The sequence below is a fragment of the Oncorhynchus masou genome, chromosome 10 (assembly GCF_036934945.1).
Source record: "Oncorhynchus masou masou isolate Uvic2021 chromosome 10, UVic_Omas_1.1, whole genome shotgun sequence".
Taxonomy (NCBI): Eukaryota; Metazoa; Chordata; class Actinopteri; order Salmoniformes; family Salmonidae; genus Oncorhynchus; species Oncorhynchus masou.
In genome coordinates, this window is record NC_088221.1 from 5591706 (window position 1) to 5609427 (window position 17722).

The window sequence follows — 17722 nt, forward strand, 5'->3', positions numbered from 1 at the left end:
CCAGAGGTAAAGACTCTGTCCCAAGTTTCAAAGAGCCTTGTCATTCCATTTAGCATGGCTAAACGAATAGGGGATCGCTAGGGGTGCGTCACATTAAAACCACATGCCAGTTACTTAAACTGCTTGCAAACTTGACTGAACTTTGACATCAAGAGAAAAAAACAAAAGAGTAGAGTGATAACTTTATGATGCTGTTTTTGTGTTGTTGTTTTTTTTCCTTTTGAAACAAATATCCAGATCTCCAGGTTGCCAGGTTAACCAAAAGGGCCCTGCAGCGTTGGAGGAAGAAAAGAAAGGAAGGAGGGGAGGGGAGAATCCTGCTCTAGGTTTGTGACATCACATCTAGATCAAACAGGGCTGTGCATCTGGTTCTTGTTTAAGACTCCTTTTTTTCTCCCCTACCCCTCCTCAATCTTTTCATTTTTTTCCCTCTTTGGAGAAAGTGGGAGGAGGAAAAGAGGGGTGGCAGTGCTCCAGGAGGTTGGGAGTTTGTTCCATCTCAACCTTAGAGTCAGTGCCACAGTTCCTCTGCAGAGTGATCGTGAGGGTGTCAGTCTGTTTCTGAAGTGCTGAGTTTCAGTGTGTGCCGATAACCAAGTCTCCTCTGCGGTCTATCAGCCCATCTCCACCACGCTCATCCGCCTTCCTTCGGGGGAGCTGGACAAGCCAGCTGCACAGAGAGGAAATACCAGGAGGATAATGACCTAAAGGCCTTTGTCATTTTGCAGATTTTTGTTTTTACCAAAGGCTGTGGAATACAGCTATTTCAGCTCAGGGTAGGTGATAATTTTGAACTTGTGTTTGCCTGAAACTGGCCATGGTAGGTTGCCTCATTATAACATGTGAGCATGCAAGCACATCTTGCATAATAATAAGTTTTGTCTGACATGTTGAGTTTATCTCTCATAAATATCAGACACCATGTGTTTGAAGGCAGAGTGATAGCTACACTTAGAGTGGTTGAAGAGTGGAAGGTTTAGACGTAAGCTGCAGTTACCGTGGGGCAAATGAGGAGTGCTTAAAGGGCAATTCCGTCACTTTTCAACCTCATATTCATCATCTCCTGCACCAAACCAGTGTCTGCATATGTGGAAACAGAGCTTTTCTATGATCTATAGTCAAAAAGATAAGGTCATACATTTTTTTGAGACATCACAGGGTAGAATTAAAAGTAAAAACTGTGAATTATCAATCTTTACAGCCCGGGGGGGGTATTTTCTTGTTCTCCACATCACCGTGGTCTCATTGGGTAGAACTTTTTAACTTTATATATTTTTTCTACAAAACTTTGAAATTCTCCATTTTCACATATGTTGACATTGGTGTTGTGCTATATATAATGAAAATGAGGTTGAAAAGTTGCGGAGTTTCCCTTTAATGATAGGGCAAAATGTAGATTTCTGTCTAAATATAATTGGAATGTTACTATATTTTGAAAGCATTCCAAGCAAATTATTGTTCATGAGCTGGCCATAAACAATAACTGCAATAACTGGTAATGTTGAATAGTTTTAGAAAAGTCTGGAATTCACCTTTCTGGTATTTAAAAAAATATATTTAAATTATAGGTGTCGTCACTTTTGAGTACACAAGCTCAAGTTTATAGTACAAATATTATGAAAATCGAACAATTGGTCTCGAAATGACTGAAATGCTTTCTAAATATAGTAACATTCCAATTATAAACAATTTACTATAAGATTTCACCTTTCTTATAGCTGTAAAAATAAATATGATCATACTTTGTGACAGTACAATATTGGCACCATTTCATATAACTGACAGATATTTTTCTTCCAAACGCCCACTGAGTGGAGCAGAGACACATTTCAAATGTGTGCAGACTCGTTAGAACTTCAGCTTTAAGCTGAAGCTTTGTCCATCTGTGACCATGGGAAAGTTAACTTGTTTAAATTCTATGAAATTATTGAGTATTTTTTCATGTTGAGAGCTCTAGAACCAGATGTGAATATCCCATGATTTGCTAGACTGACACCTTTCATATGCTGTCTCCCAAGCTGGGCTCCATCACTCACGGGAAGAGCAAAACAATTATTTGTCTGGATAGGCCAGAAAATATGACACTCCCAATGCAAATGTGTGGTCTAAAACCTGACACTTCAAGTCTGCTCCGCAGAGAGAGTAGTAGTGGAGAGGAGCCAGATGGATCTTTCTGGCACTCTAAGGCTCAGGACCCTACAACGTTCACCAAAATGTCAGTCGGAACCGGTCCAGAACCGCTAAAATGCATAATCTCTGCAACTCGACATTGAGTGCTTGTTTCAAACGTGTTTTTTTTGTTGCTCGCTTTGGGAAAAACCCTGAAATACCTGCAACAAGATGAAATCCAAGTGCAGATCATTTACCAGACCAGAGTTGTGAACATATAAGGGACTGCATTCCACAAAGTTGGGCAGTCCCGCTCTCCTCCACGGACGTGTGGTGTATTTGAGAAGTGTTTGACCTAATTCCAATGTAGTGTTCATTTAAGGCTTTATTGGAGCCCTGTGTAAACAGGCATATCACAATAGCAGCACTGAATTAAATGTGTTCTCCAAGAAGCTCATGTCAAAGTGTCCCAGAGTCACTTGTTCATTGTTTGCCTGTTTTAATATGCATATTATTTTAGCATTTGTCCATTTAGCGTAACATAAGTGTCCTCCAAAAGCTGTTAGTATAAATAAATACACTGTATTCCAGACTGATAGAACTGGCTTGACATGGAAAAGTCTGGAATACATTTCACAATCTATTACTGGAATAGATTGTGTCCCTACACTGGCGATTCAACACCACCGATCTGTGGCGGTTGAGTGTAGAGATGTTTTCAGCTCCAGCTCCAAACCACACCTCTCTGTAACAAAATGGGATAGTGGAAAGTGTGAAGAAAGAGAGCATTTTCCACACTACCAGCCAGATGGACTGAGAAACCTAGGGGAGTTTGGTCCTTCCATATGAAATCTAGAGTCGGGGAAAACCAGGTGTACATCATTAATCTTTACCCCCACATCCATGGCTGTCCAAGTGTAGACACTGGAATTCAGCTCTGCCTTCATCACAGTGTTTTATGACTTGCTGAGGGATATGGTCAGAAAATACATTTTATTCCTTCCCCCTATTGAATGCAGAATTGAGTTACACTGAAAATAGTCATAAATAGTTGTGTTATGCGCTACTGCACCAGGACTGTTTGATATGACCATTTCTATGATTTAATAAGCAAGATATTGTTCAAAATGCATTTCAGCAGAGGCACGAAGAAAAAACGTATTGCTGTATTTCAAAAGTGAAGTCAGTGAAGTTAGTCATGAGTATGTTTTTGTAAGTGCTTAATCTTTTCCATTTCACTCCCGAAAATGTACTCCCCACACAGTTGTACTCCCACAGCCAGGCTTTTGGAGAAGCTCTTATCATTAAACACTGGCAGAGCAGCAATAGGAAAATATTTTTGAAGGAGTTGCTTTGTAAATCAGGCTAGCTGTACTTTATTGCTCCTCTGTGCTCTCCAACAAGGTCTTAGTTTTTTTTCCATGCTGTAGCACAGACATTTGGGAGGGGGGGGGTTTGGAGCCATTTTTAAAGGCACATATGAAAGAGTTTGTCCTCAAGGGTAATTTCTTTCAGAGTGAGCATTTTCTCCAAGTTTCATGACTTCATGATTCACTACAACTGATGCCATTACTCATCAGAATGGTTAATGTCTAGATCCATGTGTGGCTCATTAGTTGTTCTATCAATGCTTTGGAACTCTTTGAAACTATAACCTAGTTTCTAGATCATGTGCTGTGCTTTTGTGTCTTGTGGAAGGGAGTGTCATTGCAATGTAAACTTTGCAGTTATCACAAAGTCTTGAGAAACCATTTGCCAATGCCTGTATTCACAGAGAATCTCTGAGTAGGTGTGTTAATCTATTATGATCTCTATAAAACATAACTTGTTCTAGATTAGCTTTCCTACTCACATGTTTGGAAATACGAGCCAGGATTTTGACAATGTGCAAAGAACATGGAGTTTCTTGGTGATTATCACCTACTGGGACTGTTTCTTTCTATCATACTTTGTACGATTGCTCGTACAAACTTAGTTTGTTCAATAGCAGTGGCTGGTGTAAGGGGTCAAAGTCAGCAAGCCTGAAGCATTAGGATACACATCTGCTAGGTGTCAGACAGGCTAACAGGGACCATCTGTGTGAAACTCGCCTGCCTGCATGCCTGGCGCCTGTCCTCTTTTAACTTTAATTGATACTTCATCTGCAGCACATACTGTATGTCATATCCTGCCAGATGGTTGGAGAGGCCTTTTGGCCAGTGTGCCCCTTTGATTGGCTCATTCACAGGGGACAGACTTCAGGTGTTCTTAGTTGGCACAGTTTGAGGTTAATGTTGAGAAATAGAATGCAGAGAAGACATTTAATTTGGAAAGTAGCAATGTCCATTCTAGACCCTCAATTTCTACCTGAAACTTTTCTTGTTTTTATTTTCTATTGTGCCAGCAGAGTACATCTCAGAACTCATTGTAGCCAAGAGGCCTAATTAAGCATGGGGCTCTGTCCTAGTTATAGGTTCTATACAGTAAGATCACATTTGGATAGCTGCTGGTGTAGTGTTAATGTGTGAACCCCATGTTACATTGACCTTGCATCATGATTTGTGGGAGACAAGCAGCATGTGGGAGCAAGGCCCTGTATTGCACAGATCATGGCCATTTTGTGTAATAGAGCCAGTGGGCCGCTTAGCTCCAAAAATCTGAAACAATCATATTTTTTTGTGAAAAGCACAAACTTGTAAATGTAGATGTATGTACCCTGAAAAGATTTAGATATGGAGCCAACCCAGATTTGGCCCCAGAGGGGGTGTGGCCGCAACTTTTCAAAATTGTAACTCGAGCTGTGTTCAAATACCCATACTAACTGCACTATTTATGCTGTATATTGAGTATGTGGTATGCTTGTTGGTCATAGTATGGACATAGTTAGTACGCCAAAAGATCCCGGATGTCGTACTACATTCACCAAAGTAAACAAGCAGTGGACCCTATTGCTGTGCTTTTAGGGCCGATAATGCATATCCTCAGAAAATGACTACACAACATTTTCAGATTGAAGAATATGGTGGAAAATATGCAGCCGAAGTACAATGAGAGAGGATACAAATTCATGCCTTTAACTAATTATGACAAATGTAAAATAAATGTTGAGCAATATAATGAAGTAATGACTTCAAATAAGTTACTTTACATGTTGTGTTGGCTGACAATTGTTAGTTACGCTGGCTACATAGCATATCATTACAGCAATTGCTGGTATGTTCTGGTAATATAGCTAGATACCTAACGTTAGTTAGCTATTAATATATAAAACTTGACAGTATTGTAACTACTGTATATGCTATCTAACTAACTACCCAACGTTTATTGACTTGATTATTCACGTCATTCTTAGCATAGCCAATTTGTATATTCATTGTGTGTTCTCAATGGACATTGTTAATGAAGTTGTAAGATGTCTAGTTGGTCATTTATTAGCTATGCTAACAAGCTAGCAAGATTTTGCCTTGCAACATCATCTACTTCTGGTAGACAGGCGAAGCGCTAGTACACTCAACTGAAAGGATACTGTTTGTTTACATTATACTAAAATGATAGTATGTAGTGTATACTCATTTAGTATTTAGTATACAGTATATTAGTATGGGTATTCGGACACAGCTACTATATTTTTATTTAGTATATATATTTTTTATTCAGATTTTTATTTTTATTCAGATGTATTGTTTAAGATAAAGGCTCCAAATTTGACCATTAGGTAGATTTATGGACCCTGAAAAAATTTGACATGGAGCCCCCAGAGATTTGGCCCATGGGGGCCTTGGCAGTCATCTTCTGAAATGGCCACAGACGGTGTTATAATTTGCAGTTCAGAAGGAATATTTAGAGATTAATACACCATAAACGGCCACGGTTGGTAATACAATTTTAGAGTTCTGAAGGCTTTTTTTGAGATAAACACACCAAATTTGTCACATAGGTAGATTTATATAGCCTGAAAAAAATGACATATGGAGCCCCAGAGATTTGGCCCAAAACTGAAAAATTGGGCGTGCAAAATTATTCAGCCCCTTTACTTTCAGTGCAGCAAACTCTCTCCAGAAGTTCAGTGAGGATCTCTGAATGATCCAATGTTGACCTAAATGACTAATGATGATAAATACAATCCACCTGTGTGTAATCAAGTCTCCGTATAAATGCACCTGCACTGTGATAGTCTCAGAGGTCCGTTAAAAGTGCAGAGAGCATCATGAAGAACAAGGAACACACCAGGCAAGTCCCGAGATACTGTTGTGAAGAAGTTTAATTGCACGCCCAATTTTTCAGTTTTTGATTTGTTAAAAAAGTTTGAAATATCCAATAAATGTCGTTCCACTTCATGATTGTGTCCCACTTGTTGTTGATTCTTCACAAAAAAATACAGTTTTATATCTTTATGTTTGAAGCCTGAAATGTGGCAAAAGGTTGCAAAGTTCAAGGGGGCCGAATACTTTCGCAAGGCACTGCATTTCTATCCTGCTGAACGAGCCCCGGATTGTTAGCTATAGCTAGCTAATGAGGTAACATGACTGAAAAAGGTGTAGCCTAATGGGCTGGTCCGCAAGTAGCCTAGTTTTAGTACGGCCCGCGATATGCTTTATGAATGTAAAATGCGACCAGCCAAATGTAAAATGCGACCAAAAATCTATTGCTGGTATTATGGGTAATACATTTTTTTTATGGTAATAGTTAGATTGAAGACATTTTCTCCGAGGAAAGATGGAGACTAGGCTAGTACGTTGGCTACAGAACCTGGCTACAAAATACAATGGGGAAAGTGCGAGGGTTGAGCGAGATTACAAATTCAAAAAGGGGAGAAAAACATAGCAAGATGGTTGTTTTGCTATTAAACTTAAAGCTACATTACTGTATGTAACTTTTTGGGTGACCAGGCCAGATTCCCATAGAAATGTGAGTTATTGATCTTTCATTCATGTTGAAAGCAAGTCTATGAAGCAGTAGATCTGTGTGTGCGATTTTTATTCTGATCGTATTTTACTTTCAATTTTGTACACCTGCTTCAAACGGTTGAATCGACAATATTTTTGCTTGTGGTAAATATATTCCACAGCGGATTAGATGGTACAATGACTGCTTGTTTTGACATATAAACTGAAATTAGGCAAACTATTAGAATTTTATCAACAAGGAAATGTTGAAGTGATTTCTGCATGGTGCATCTTTAATGTTTTTTTTATTTTGTAAAGCAGCTTGTGTTTCTTAATAAGCAGGCAAATCTTACTAGAAGACTGGTGGTGACTGGATAGCTATGGGGAAGCAAGAGAGTTGCGTGCACGATGTGTATAATCAGAGGCAGAGCTGAAACGTAGCCTGTCTGCCCACACTCATCGCTTGCTCCCCTACAGTTCACCAGCTGATGTAGGCTAGGCTGTGGGTCGGATCCTTCCCTCTGCTGAACAGAACTGCACAGCGCATCTGTGCTGCTAATATCAATTGTGCTTATCACTGTAAAGCTCTCAATCTCTCCCAAAATTATTGTCCAGTTCATTTAATGGTCAGATTTTAGTCACAGAGATAATTTAGTCTCAACTCTTTTTTAATAAAATGTAATAAAACCATTTTTGTTTAGTTATAGTTTTTTCTATTTAGTCAGTTATAGTCTAGTCAATTGCCACTGAAATATAGGTGTGTTTGACTCATCCTGAAAAACATGAAAGGTCACTTTTTGCTCTCCACAATACGGTGCACTTATCTCAAATTGAAAGCTAATTTGAGCAATCTGATTATGTCAGTTAAGTGGTAATGAAGATAAAGTATGAGCCAAAAGTTGTAGAGTCCCTAAACATCAGTTTTGAACTAAAAATGGGTTTCATGGCAGAATGAATCAGAGATATGTTTGGAAACTGGTTTGTGAATGAAGGCAATAATTCTGCTTTTTTTTCTATCCCACACTGTTTATCTCTATATTTAGCTTGTTGTGTTTCTGGCTCATGATGACCTGTGCAATATGGAAATGGGTGTGCTCCATGTTTGTCTTTGTGCAGCTAGGCAGAGTGAAAGCAATAGTGATGACATGTTGGTCAGCTTAGCTGCCTCGGCCGAGACACTTCTCGGCAGAGACACTTCTCGGCACAGAAGTGGCTTTTGAGTGACCCTGAAAAGACTTCAGCACATGAATGGAGAGCACAGCCATCTAGCAGCTTATAAGCCTTTTTCTCAGTATTTTTATTTGAAGTGGATAGTTAGTAGATAGGTAGTAGATGAGTAGGATAGACAGTTGAAAGTGTTTGACCTTGTCTAGACAACTTTGTCTGCTTTGACTGGAGGTCTCAGAACACACTGTAGTTGTAGTATGTATTGTAGTTGAATACTGTACTGACTGATCACTAGTACCGGACAATAACAAATTAGACTTCTGTGAGATCGCATGTATAGCAAAAAGCATCAATCACAAAGCACTCATCTTTTCTGTTACCCATCAGTACAGTGAATTCCTAGATCCTGTTTAGATCGAAATGAAAAACAGCCTCTATCTCAAGGCTATCAGACTGTTAAATACTCACCACTAACCGGCCTCCGCACAGTACCCTGCCCTAAACTTTACTCACTGTTACTCACTGGCTACTACCCGGTGCTCAACCTTGCACTTTAGAGGCTGCTGACTATGTACAATGCATTCAGAAAGTATTGATACCCCTTAACCCTTAATTCCATTCTTTGTTACTTTACAGCCTTATACTAAAATGTATTAAGTAGGTGCTTCAATAAAGTACTGCATAAAGGCTCTGAATACTTATGTAAATGGGAAATTTCAGTTTTTTTATTGTAATAAATTAGCAAAAATGTCTAAGGGTATTGTGTGTAGGCAGATGAATGATTAAAAATATATATATTTTATAATAAAATTGTGGAAAGAGTCAAGGGGTTTGAATACTTTCTGAGTGCACTGTATGCTCTTCTATACTACTATTATATGCTATTCTATATGACGTATTTCTGAGGTATATTACACCCCCTGCTATAATGTGGATAAAGAGTTACTTGCCTAACAGAATACAGAGGGTGTTCTTTAATGGAAGCCTCTCAAATATAATCCAGTTAGAATCAGCAATTCCCCAGGGTAGCTGTTTAAACCCCTTGCTTTTTTCCATTTTTACTAACGACATACCACTGACTTTGAGTAAAGCCAGAGTGTCTATGTATGTGGATGACTCAACACTATACACGGCAGCTACTACAGTGACTGAAATGACTGCAACCCTCAACAAAGAGCTGCAGTTAGTTTCAGAGTGGGTGGCAAGGAATAAGTTAGCACTAAATATTTCTAAGCATTGTATTTGGAACAAAACACTCACTAAAACCTAAACCTCAACTACATCTTGTAATAAATAATGTGGAAATTGAGCAAGTTGAGATGACTAAACTGTTTAGAGTAACTCTACATTGTAAACTGTCATGGTCAAAACATATTGATGCAGTAGTAGCTAAGATGGGAGAAGTCTGTATATAAATAAAGCAATGACTTCATCACTACTTTTATTTATCAGAGGTATTGATATGTTGAATGCACTGAGCTGTCTGTCTGAACTACTGGCACACAGCTCAGACACCCATGCGTAATCCACAAGACATGCCGCAAGAGGTCTCTTCACAGTCCCCAAGTCCAGAACAACTATGGGATGCACACAGTACTACATAGAGCCATGACTAAAAATAACTCTATTCCACATCAAGCAACTGACACAAGCAGTAAAATAAGAAGGGCTATATAAATACATTTGATTTGATTTGATTCTGTCTCCTAGAGATGAATGTAGTTTGGTGCAAAAATTGCAAATCAATCCCAGAACAACCACAAAGGACCTTGTGAAGATGCTGGAGGAAACAGGTACAACAGTATCTATATTCAGTATCTATATAACAAGTCCTATATCGACATAACTTGAAAGGACGCTCAGCAAGGAAGAAGCCACTGCTCCAAAACCGGCATAAAAAAGCCAGTCTATGGTTTGCAACTGCACAATGGGGACAAAGATCGTACTTTTTGTAGAAATGTCCTCTGGTCTGATGAAACAAAAATATAACTGTTAGGCCATGATGACCATCGTTATGTTTGGAGGAAAAGGGGGAGGCTTGCAAGCCGAAGAACACCATCCAAACCATGAAGCACGGGATGGCAGCATCATGTTGTGGGGGTTCTTTGCTGCACTTCACAACATAGACAAGGAAGTAAAATTACGTGGATATATTGATTCAACATCTCAAGACATCAGTCAGGAAGTTAAAGCTTGGTCGCAAATGGGTTTTCCAAATGGTCAATGACCCCAAGCATACTTCCAAAGTTTTGGCAAAATGGCTTAAGGACAACAAAGTCAAGGTATTGGAGTGGTCATCACAAAGCCCTGACCTCTATCCTATAGAACATTTGTGGGCAGAACTGAAGAAGTGTGTGTGAGCAAGTAGGCCTACAAACATGACTCAGTTACACCAGCTCTGTCAGGAGGAATGGGCCAAAATTCACCCAACTTGTGGGAAGCTTGTGGAATGCTACCCGAAACGTTTGACCCAAGTTAAACAATTTAAAGGCAATGCGACCAAATACTAATTGAGTGTATGCAAACTTCTGACCCACTGGGAATGTGATGAAAGAAATTGTGAAAAACTGATTTAAATGTATTTGGCTAAGGTGTATGTAATTTTCCGACTTCAACTGTATATTAATTGAAATGCTAATCCTTTGCACATGAACGCTCACTCATTCGGGAATATTTGCAATCAATATATATTTACGCCCAGTGTGTCGTTGTGATCTCTGTTGGAATCGTCAGTCTGCGGAGAGTCCGTTCATTATTGCGTCTCTCTCTCTGCTTCCCTGAAGTCTTGGGTGGTTAGAATGAATACTTCAGAGTACCATTCAGAAATGTTCTCATAGAATAGATGTTTCAGTGGTTGTCGGTTTTCACATCCCAGGTTGACATAATTTCTAGCTGCAGACTAGTAATTATTATCTATGATTTGTTCTTATTCGGTAGGGATCGATAGTCTCAGAGTTGAACCTTCTCCAGCCATGTAGCCAATACTCCACGTATGGTATGGTTAGGAATTTGACAACCATTACAACCTTAGCTAATACTGAGGTGTTCCCTCAGTGTCCATCGAGGTACACGTGGTCTGAAGAGGATTTCCTCAGGAGGGTTTTTTATTCATAACAGTAGAAAAGGGATGTTCCATGACGCCAGATCATGTCTGTGCTCATGGCGGCGGGCCAGTGATTTAGTCAAACTTTAAAGGGAATACAATTCTTTCATATTAAAGGTTTAACATCATATTATATCATTTCAAAAATAGTTTAATCTTTACTCATTCATTTTAAACAATAATTAAATGCAAACACCATAATTGAGAAACATATTCAGAGGATAAGTCATGTGTGTTTCCTGTCCTCTTTGAGGTAACCAACTGAAACACACTCATCATACCTGTCCCTTAAGTGTCCACGGACCATTCCCACCTTCTCACAAGTGGACATTTTGTATCAAATCCCTATTTTGTGGATTTAGGAGTTCACCATGTGAAATCCTTTGTTCTCTCCATGTGTCTCTTTCTGCATGGTCAGGGGGAGAGAGTCTCCTCCAGAAATAAATGTATGACCTGAGATAACAGAGCCTGGGTGTAGGAGAGAGAGAGGGGGGGAAGCCAAGAGCTATACCCAAAAAGGGTTACGTCATGACACTACTTTGAAATATCTAAAATATTAAATATTTTTTATTTGTTTTACACTTTTTTGTTTACTAGATGATTATATGTGTTATTTCATAGTTTTGATTATTCTTTAAAAACCTTTGAATGAGTAGGTGTGTCAAATTTTTCTACTGGTACTGTATATATACTGTATATATATATATATATATATATACACACTTCAAAAAAATAAAGGGAACACTAAAATAACACATCCTAGATCTGAATGAATGAAATATTCTTATTAAATACTTTTTTCTTTACATAGTTGAATGTGCGGACACAAAAATGATCAATGGAAATCAAATTTATCAACCCATGGAGGTCTGGATTTGGAATCACACTCAAAATTAAAGTGGAACACCACAATCCATGCTGATCCAACTTTGATGTAATGTCCTTAAAACAAGTCTAAATGAGGCTCAGTAGTGTGTGTGGCCTCCCTACAATGCCTGGGCATGCTCCTGATGAATTGGCGGATGTTCTCCTGAGGGATCTCCTCCCAGACCTGGACTAAAGCATCCGCCAACTCCTGGACAGTCTATGGTGCAACGTGGCGTTGGTGGATGGAGCGAGACATGATGTCCCAGATGTGCTCAATTGGATTCAGGTCTGGGGAACGGGCGGGCCAGTCCATAGCATCAATGCCTTCCTCTTGCAGGAACTTCTGACACACTCCAGCCACATGAGGTCTTCGATTGTCTTGCATTAGGAGGAACCCAGGGCCATCCGCACCAGCATATGGTCTCACAAGGGGTCTGAGGATCTCATCCCGGTACCTAATGGCAGTCAGGCTACCTCTGGCGAGCACATGGAGGGCTGTGCGGCCACCCAAAGAAATGCCACCCCACACCATGACTGAACCACCGCCAAACCGGTCAAGATGGAGGATGTTGCAGGCAGCAGAATGTTCTCCACGGCGTCTCCAGACTCTGTCACATCTGTCACGTGATCAGTGTGAACCTGCTTTCATCTGTGAAGAGCACAGGGCGCCAGTGGCGAATTTGCCAATCTTGGTGTTCTCTGGCAAATGCCAAACGTCCTGCACGGTGTTGGGCTGTAAGCACAACCCCCACCTGTGGACGTCAGGCCCTCATACCACCCTCATGGAGTCTGTTTCTGACCGTTTGAGCAGACACCTGTACATTTGTGGGATGCTGGAGGTAATTTTGCAGGGCTCTGGCAATGCTCCTCCTGCTCCTCCTTGCACAAAGGCGGAGGTAGCGGTCCTGCTGCTGGGTTGTTGCCCTCCTATGGCCTCATCCACTTCTCCTGATGTACTGGCCTGTCTCCCGGTAGCGCCTCCATGCTCTGGACACTACGCTGACAGACACAGCAAACCTTCTTGCCACAGTTTGCATTGATGTGCCATCCTGGATGAGCTGCACTACCTGAGCCACTTGTGTGGGTTGTAGACTCCGTCTCATGCTACCACTAGAGTGAAAGCACCGCCAGCATTCAAAAGTGACCAAAGCATCAGCCAGGAAGCATAGCAACTGAGAAGTGGTCTGGTCACCACCTGCAGAACCACTCCTTTATTGGGGTGTCTTGCTAAATGCCTATAATTTCCACCTGTTGTCTATTCCATTTGCACAACAGCATGTGAAATGTATTGTCAATCAGTGTTGCTTCCTAAGTGGACAGTTTGATTTCACAGAAGTGTGATTAACTTGGAGTTACATTGTGTTGTTTAAGTGTTCCCTTCATTTTTTTGAGCAGTGATATATATATATATATACACACACACACACACACATACTCTGTACTCCGACATTGGTCATCCTAATATTTCTTAATTGCATTTGTTTACTTTTTTAGATTCATATGTATTGTGCATTGTTAGATATTACTGCACTGTCGGAGCTAGGAACACAAGTTTTTCACTACACCCACAATAACATCTGCTAAATATGTGTATGCAACCACAAAATGGGATTTCATTTGAGGACCTGACCAGTGCACCAGCATTGACATTATCAACACTGAGTGTTAGACAAAACTGTCAACTATGCAGTGGGGTCTGGATAAACAGTAGGCAAAGTTGAGTGTAAACAAGTCGTCCAGACTCTGTCCTCAACGCTCAGTGTTGCATTTTTTTGTGAGAGGGTAGTGTTTATGCTTTCCTTATTGCCGGGTATTGTGGATGGCTTAGATTCAAAACTCTGCTGACCTAGGCTTTAGGTCTCTGTGAAAGGGAGTCTTTTAGCCTATTTTACAATTACAATTCATTTAAATGGAATTGTGGATCAGATTTTGTGGGATTGGATGGAAACTGGGTCCAGAAATTAAGAAGGCAACTTTTTTCCATGAACATTGAGAGCCAGAATGGAAACTGTGTTTTCCAGGACTTTGGCCCAGATTTACTTTGTGTTTCTTTAAAGTGCATTTCAGCCTTTAGCTCACCCTGATTTTAACCTTTTGAAAGTGATAAGTGCTAAACTAGAGGATAACAATTCCTGTGTAACAAAATTAGCTCCATTGTAAGTCTGTCTTCGCATTACCTACTTGAGTTTCAGGTACTTTATTTGCTTTCTTCAGAATTTCCTCCTCTTCAGCTTCATGCTTGCAGGTATAAATTCTTCCATGCTTCAGCAATGAAATGCTTAATTAAATCAAGACAGGAAAAATGAGTATTGGCATCAGCTGATATTGCACCATTTATATTAATCCCTCTGATTTAGTATGGCGTTCTATTTAGTCATTCAGGTTCTGCACACACATTATCTGATGGATGCGCTTTTGTTCCTGGTAGCATGCTGTTTAATACAGAAAATAAGCAGCTAAACAAAACAGGAGAAGAGTACTGAATGTGAACAAAACCAATACTGCCTGAAAACAGAGGCTACTGATTTCTCAATAAAGGGAGAGTAATCAAGGTAATGATGAAGTCCAGGTGTGCATAACAATGGGTAGCAGGTGTGCGTAATGATGGTTGCCAGGTGTGCGTTATGTGGGTTGCCAGGACCGGAGGTTAGTAGACCAGCTGCCTCGAAAGCTGGAGAAAGGGAATTGGGACACTAGATTCTGGTGTCCCCACACATTGACTCTGTACCGGTAACCCCCCCCTTGTATATAGTCTTGCTGTTATTTTACTTCTACACTTTAATTACTTGTTACTTTATTTCTTATTCTTATCTGTATTTTTTAAAGCTGCATTGTTGATTAGGGGCTCGTACGTAAGCAGTCCACATTCCACCTGTTGTATTCGGGCGCATGTGACTAATACATTTGATTAGATCACTGTCACCTGCTTTTACATGCAGATGTGCACAGGTTATCCAGGTGGAAATTGATCAACAGGGTTTATGTACTGAGGCGTGAAATCCAGGCATTTCTAACCCAAAAGAAATAAGCTCTGCACCTGCATGCAAGATGATGAATGATTTCCGAAACTGGCATACTTCTCTGATATACTTGACAATTTCGACCATTTCAACCAACTCAACCTATCTATGCAGGGACATGCAAGTGACATTTTCCAAAAAAACGATCAAATTGGCAATTTCAAGCATAAATTGTGGTATCTGGAGAGACCTAGTAGATAGAGGCATGTTCCCTCTATTCTCAACTCTGGCTGATGAGGGTGATGCGGACATGGATCACATGCGTAAATTGACTGGGTCACATCTGAGACAAACTTTTCCTCAAATTCGAGGATGACTTTCTATCACAATCTGCCCCACACCTGAGGAAAGCAGTGGATGTGAACAGTTGAAGTCGGAAGTTTACATACACCTTAGCCAAATACATTTAAACTCAGTTTCACAATTCCTGACACAATTCCTAATCCTAGTAAAAATTCCCTGTCTTAAGTCAGTTAGGATCACCACTTAATTTTAAGAATGTGACATATCAGAATAATAGTAGACAGAATGATTTATTTCAGGTTTTATTTTTTTCATCACATTCCCAATGTGTCAGAAGTTTACATATACTCAATTAGTATTTGGTAGCATTACCTTTAAATTGTTTAACTTGGGTCAAACATTTTGGGTAGCCTTCCACAAGCTTCCCACAATAAGTTGGGTGGATTTTGGCCCATTCCTCCTGACAGAGGTGGTGTAACATAGTCAGGTGTGTAGGCCTCCTTGCTCACATACACTTTTTCAGTTCCTCCCACAATACCTTGACTGTGTTGTCCTTAAGCCATTTTCCCACAACTTTGGAAGTATGCTTGGGGTCATTGTCCATTTGGAAGACCCATTTGCAACCAAGCTTTAACTTCCTGACTGATGTCTTGAGATGTTGCTTCAATATATCCATGTAATTTTCCTTTGTCATGATGCAATCTATTTTGTGAAGTGCACCTGCAACAAAGCACCCTCACAATATGATGCTGCCATCCCCGTGCTTCACAGTTGGGATGGTGTTCTTCGGCTTGCAAGCCTCCCCCTTTTTCCTCATTTTGGACAAACAGTTCTATTTTTGTTTCATCAGACCAGAGGAAATTTCTCCAAAAAGTACAATCTTTGTACCCATGTGCAGTTGCAAACCGTAGTCTCCTTCCTGAGCGGTATGACGGATGCGTGGTCCCATGGTGTCTATACTTGCATACTATTGTTTGTACTGATGAACGTGGTACCTTCAGGTTTTTGGAAATTGCTCCCAATGATGAACCAGACTTCTGGAGGTCTACCTTTTTCTCTGAGGTCTTGGCTGATTTCTTTAGATTTTCCTGTGATGTCAAGCAAAGAGGCACTGAGTGTGAAGGTAGGTTTTGAAATACATCCACAGGTAAACCTACAAATGACTCGAATTATGTAAATTAGCCTATCAGAAGCTTCTAAAGCCATGACATCATTTTCTGGAATTTTCCAAGCTTTTTAAAGGCACAGTCAACTTAGTGTATGTAAACTTCTGACCCACTGGAATTGTGATACAGTGAATTAAGTGAAATAATCTGTCTGTAAACAATTGTTGGAAAAATTACTTGTCTCATGCACAAAGTAGATGTCCTATCCGATTTGCCGAACTTTGTTTGTTGACAAGAAATTTGTGGAGTTGTTGACAGACTAGTTTTAATGACTCCAACCTAAGTGTATGTAAACTTCCGACTTCAACTGTAATTCATTCACTGGCACAGAAGAGACTTTCATCTTGTTCTTGCAACCTGGTCTCAGTGCATTTTCCATTATTTTGTATGTTAATCTGAGACAACCATTTAGTATGATATGTTATGTTTCATATGATATCTATTAATTTAATTTGTGGATTACCCATTCCGTGTGATATGTTCCAAATTACAATTCATATTATGTGTTACGGATTTGCAAAACATAAAATACATTCCATAATTACAAAATATATGATATGTTACAAATTCTAGCTAGGTAGTGAATGTCAGCTAGTTGGCTAATATTAGCTAGACTAGGGGTTAGGGTTTAGTGTAGGATTTAGGTTAAAGGGTTAAGATAAGGGTTATCTAAAAGTGTTAGGGTTAGAGGAAAGGTTTGCTAAAATGGTTATGGTTATGGGGAGGGTTAGCTAACATTCTTAGTTGTTGCAAAATAGCTAAAAAGTAGTTAAGGTTGCTAATTAGCTAATATGCTAAATAGTCGGTGATGAGATTCAAATTTGCAACCTTTGGGTTGCTAGACGTTTGTTTTAATCCAACCCCTCCACCTTGACCAACCACCCTACTTTTGTTTTTGCCTTAAGTAACCATCTGTCTTATGTAACCATACCAAATGTAACACACTGTATCATACTAATTTGAGTGATGCGGATTTATATTTACTATGTTACGTTTAGTCTATGAGACCAGGCTGGTTCTTGAGAATGAACTATGACCATGGTCTGTGATGTTTGAATGAGACAAGCTTTCCACATTCTGGCTGTTCAGCATCGGAGATAACCCGCAACACTGCGAGCTGGCAGCGAAGTTGTTAATATCTTTTCAATCTACCTACTTACTCTATGTGAGACCAGCTTATCC

General features: G+C 39.8%; 1 protein-coding gene across 5 annotated transcripts in view; it reads left to right on the forward strand.

Annotated features, from left to right (window-relative positions):
- Window positions 1-501: 501 nt before the first annotated feature.
- LOC135547075 (collagen alpha-3(VI) chain-like) overlaps window positions 502-17722 on the forward strand; it is an 88116-nt gene continuing 70895 nt past the window's right edge. For 4 of the 5 annotated variants that reach the window (XM_064975709.1, XM_064975712.1, XM_064975713.1 and 1 more), the window contains exon 1: window positions 502-776. The gene's annotated coding sequence lies outside the window, so the exon portion shown is untranslated. The remainder of the gene's footprint in view (window positions 777-17722) is intronic. The other variant, XM_064975714.1, reaches the window with a different exon arrangement.